This window comes from Coffea arabica, chromosome 7e (assembly GCF_036785885.1).
Source record: "Coffea arabica cultivar ET-39 chromosome 7e, Coffea Arabica ET-39 HiFi, whole genome shotgun sequence".
NCBI classification, from domain to species: domain Eukaryota; kingdom Viridiplantae; phylum Streptophyta; class Magnoliopsida; order Gentianales; family Rubiaceae; genus Coffea; species Coffea arabica.
In genome coordinates, this window is record NC_092323.1 from 47,995,717 (window position 1) to 48,000,716 (window position 5,000).

Consider the following 5,000-nt stretch of genomic DNA (forward strand, 5'->3'; position numbering starts at 1 on the left):
GAGAGATCAGCCGAGGCCGAGCAGGTCGGAGAAGCTGCAGAGGCCAAACAGATCGGAGAGGCTGTACAGGCCGAAGAAACCAAGGAGGTTGCTGGACAGGCCATCCCAACCTGGACATCGTATAGTGATAGAGTATCAAGCAAGGGTGTGGAGTTGGACCCCCCCTAATCAGCCCTACGGGGGAAAAATTGACTTGCGCCTTGAGGTTCGACTTCAGGACCTCCAATAACGAGTTCGAGTATGAGGCTCTTTCATTAAAACTCACTCACTCTGTCCATACATAACCTGAGTTGTTTGGTCGCGCATGGTCCTATCTTTTCGTGCAAATATATGAACTATTTGGAAGTCAGTTCGCGCGCTAGCCCGTGGTCTGTTCGCGCAAGTGTATTTAGACAGCATGATAAGAAAGACATGAATGAAAAATTTTGCTGAATATAGAAGAAACAAAAGTCTATTCAGTCCACAAAGAGTCTATTTACAAAGGAGGAGTTCATACAAAAAAAAAAAAAAACTGGTCCTACTCAGTTCGGTCTTACAAGTTACTCGAGCAAGGGCCGCAATCGTGGAATCATGGGTCTCACACCGAACTGACTCTTCGCCAAGAAACTTGGTCTAGACTCACGTGACTCCCCAGTGACTCTAGACTCAAAGGGGGGCTAGTGTAGTGGGGCAAATTTCCCGTAGCCACGTGTCAGTTCGGACATGATAACCTGTCAGCTCGGCCAACTAATCTACGGATGCCACATGTCAGCTCGGGTAGAGCAGCTCGGAATAGAGGGAGGTCAGCTCAGCCGTAGCCGCCGCCTCTCCATGAAGTGGGCCTGATGGGCCGCCGCCTCCGGACCTTTAGGGGTTGTCATACGAAACCCTAGAAGGACTCCGAACCCTAAGGGGACTTTGACTCCTATATGGAAACTACTACCCATTAAAGCCTATATATACAGCGCCACAAGACGACACAAGGTACGCCATCTACAGTACTCTCTACTGTTGTTCTACTCTTGAGCTCTACTGACTTGACCGTCGGAGCTATTCCAGGGACTCTAGTCCCGCCGTCGTTCTTTTCTTCGCAGGGCATTCTGCTCGGTCTTCCCTTCTCAGCTCGGCGGCTCCCAACCAGCTCGGTTTGTAGCGGCTCAGCTCGGCCCGCCGTCTGTCCATTTGCAGGTCGGCTCGCTCACCTCGCCAGCTCACCTGCTCGCTCCCTCTCAGCTCGCAGCAGCACAGCTCGGATCGCTTTCCAGGACTGAGCTCAGTTCGCTGGCTTTCCTCCCATCAGCTCGTCCCTGACCAGCTCGTTCAGCTCGCAGCAGCTCAGCTCGGATCTGGTTTTTGGCAGTCGCATCAATTGGCGCCGTCTGTGGGAACACGTATTCTCTTTTTTCGCGAAAAACATGCCGAAGACTAGGTCGCAGAGGAACGCTGGCGGATCCAAGGGGACCGAGCGAAGTGGCCCCCAAAACTCCTCTCGAGGTCCAACACCTGGAGAAAAAGGGGCGGGGCCCTCACGAATCCCGCCTGAACAGCTGGTTCAGACGGTGGCGGAAAACCTGCCCACCTTTGAGGCTATCATGAACTACCTCAAAGGGCAGTCGGAAGGTCATCTGAACAAAGAACCTAAGGTCCAGGAAGCCGACATGTCAGAGTCCCGAACCGGGAGTCCCGAGCCCGGGGCCAAGCGGGCGCGCCGGGAACTTACGCGTGAGCAGGTCGAGGTCGGAGAACCCTCGCACAAGAACTCCCGAGCTGAACACCCGGAGCCCGTCCGGAGGCTCTCCCCCCTGAAGGGGCGACAACAGGTGCAGGACGAGCTGGACCTACTGCTGGACCCTGAGGCGGACAGGCACATTGCTTCCCCCTTCACGGTCGATATTGAGGACTACCAACTGCCCGCAAAGTTCAAAATTCCAAACATGAAATCTTACGACGCAACTACGGATCCGGAAGACCACCTGTTCGTGTTCATGACGCAGATGCGCCTACAAACGGCCGTGGATGCGGTCAGGTGCAAGACCTTCCCGATGTTCCTAGAAGGAAGGGCCCGGCAGTGGTTCCAGGGACTTCCCCCCAGGTCGATCCGGTCTTTTACCCAGCTCGCACGACTGTTCTCAGCTCAGTTCATTTCGTCACGAGCCTTTTTCCAAGAGTACTGCTCACCTGATGACAGTTCAGCAAAAGCCCGAGGAATCGCTGCGTGAGTACATGGTCCGATTCAACAACGAGTCCCTCCAGGTCCGGGATCGGGATGATAAGGTCGTCATGGCTGCCTTCATCAACGGACTGCGCAAACAGAGACTATATACCGAGTTCGTGGAGAGACCTCCCAAATCAGTTCGGGAGATGTTGGACCGAGCTCACGAAAGGGCTAATGCAGTGGAAGCGAATCGCTTGAACGGTGAACAGGAGAAACTGCCTAGGTCAAGTAGGCCGTGAGAGCCGTTGAGGCCGAGCTGACCAAAGACACAGTTGAGGCCAAACAGGCCGGAGAAACTGCCGAAGTCACACGAGCCGCGAGTTCAGCCGAGGCCGGGCTGGCCGGAGACGCAGATGAGGCCGAGCTGGCCGGGAAGGCTTCCGAGGTCATACAGGCTGTAAGAGCAGTTGAGGCCGAGCTGACCAGAGACACAGCTGAGGCCAAACAGGCCGGAGAGGCTGCCGAGGTCACACGAGCCGAGAGATCAGCCAAGGCCGAGCTGGCCAGATATGCAGCTGAGGTCGAGCAGGTCGGAGAGGCTGCCGAGGTCATACAGGCCGCAAGAGCAGTCGAGGCCGAGCTGACCAGAGACAGCTGAGGCCAAACAGGCCGGAGAGGCTGCCGAGGTCACACAAGCCGAGAGATCAGCCGAGGCCGAGCAGGTCGGAGAAGCTGCAGAGGCCAAACAGATCGGAGAGGCTGTACAGGCCGAAGAAACCAAGGAGGTTGCTGGACAGGCCATCCCAACCTGGACATCGTATAGTGATAGAGTATCAAGCAAGGGTGTGGAGTTGGACCCCCCCTAATCAGCCCTACGGGGGAAAAATTGACTTGCGCCTTGAGGTTCGACTTCAGGACCTCCAATAACGAGTTCGAGTATGAGGCTCTTTCATTAAAACTCACTCACTCTGTCCATACATAACCTGAGTTGTTTGGTCGCGCATGGTCCTATCTTTTCGTGCAAATATATGAACTATTTGGAAGTCAGTTCGCGCGCTAGCCCGTGGTCTGTTCGCGCAAGTGTATTTAGACAGCATGATAAGAAAGACATGAATGAAAAATTTTGCTGAATATAGAAGAAACAAAAGTCTATTCAGTCCACAAAGAGTCTATTTACAAAGGAGGAGTTCATACAAAAAAAAAAAAAAACTGGTCCTACTCAGTTCGGTCTTACAAGTTACTCGAGCAAGGGCCGCAATCGTGGAATCATGGGTCTCACACCGAACTGACTCTTCGCCAAGAAACTTGGTCTAGACTCACGTGACTCCCCAGTGACTCTAGACTCAAAGGGGGGCTAGTGTAGTGGGGCAAATTTCCCGTAGCCACGTGTCAGTTCGGACATGATAACCTGTCAGCTCGGCCAACTAATCTACGGATGCCACATGTCAGCTCGGGTAGAGCAGCTCGGAATAGAGGGAGGTCAGCTCAGCCGTAGCCGCCGCCTCTCCATGAAGTGGGCCTGATGGGCCGCCGCCTCCGGACCTTTAGGGGTTGTCATACGAAACCCTAGAAGGACTCCGAACCCTAAGGGGACTTTGACTCCTATATGGAAACTACTACCCATTAAAGCCTATATATACAGCGCCACAAGACGACACAAGGTACGCCATCTACAGTACTCTCTACTGTTGTTCTACTCTTGAGCTCTACTGACTTGACCGTCGGAGCTATTCCAGGGACTCTAGTCCCGCCGTCGTTCTTTTCTTCGCAGGGCATTCTGCTCGGTCTTCCCTTCTCAGCTCGGCGGCTCCCAACCAGCTCGGTTTGTAGCGGCTCAGCTCGGCCCGCCGTCTGTCCATTTGCAGGTCGGCTCGCTCACCTCGCCAGCTCACCTGCTCGCTCCCTCTCAGCTCGCAGCAGCACAGCTCGGATCGCTTTCCAGGACTGAGCTCAGTTCGCTGGCTTTCCTCCCATCAGCTCGTCCCTGACCAGCTCGTTCAGCTCGCAGCAGCTCAGCTCGGATCTGGTTTTTGGCAGTCGCATCAATTGGCGCCGTCTGTGGGAACACGTATTCTCTTTTTTCGCGAAAAACATGCCGAAGACTAGGTCGCAGAGGAACGCTGGCGGATCCAAGGGGACCGAGCGAAGTGGCCCCCAAAACTCCTCTCGAGGTCCAACACCTGGAGAAAAAGGGGCGGGGCCCTCACGAATCCCGCCTGAACAGCTGGTTCAGACGGTGGCGGAAAACCTGCCCACCTTTGAGGCTATCATGAACTACCTCAAAGGGCAGTCGGAAGGTCATCTGAACAAAGAACCTAAGGTCCAGGAAGCCGACATGTCAGAGTCCCGAACCGGGAGTCCCGAGCCCGGGGCCAAGCGGGCGCGCCGGGAACTTACGCGTGAGCAGGTCGAGGTCGGAGAACCCTCGCACAAGAACTCCCGAGCTGAACACCCGGAGCCCGTCCGGAGGCTCTCCCCCCTGAAGGGGCGACAACAGGTGCAGGACGAGCTGGACCTACTGCTGGACCCTGAGGCGGACAGGCACATTGCTTCCCCCTTCACGGTCGATATTGAGGACTACCAACTGCCCGCAAAGTTCAAAATTCCAAACATGAAATCTTACGACGCAACTACGGATCCGGAAGACCACCTGTTCGTGTTCATGACGCAGATGCGCCTACAAACGGCCGTGGATGCGGTCAGGTGCAAGACCTTCCCGATGTTCCTAGAAGGAAGGGCCCGGCAGTGGTTCCAGGGACTTCCCCCCAGGTCGATCCGGTCTTTTACCCAGCTCGCACGACTGTTCTCAGCTCAGTTCATTTCGTCACGAGCCTTTTTCCAAGAGTACTGCTCACCTGATGACAGT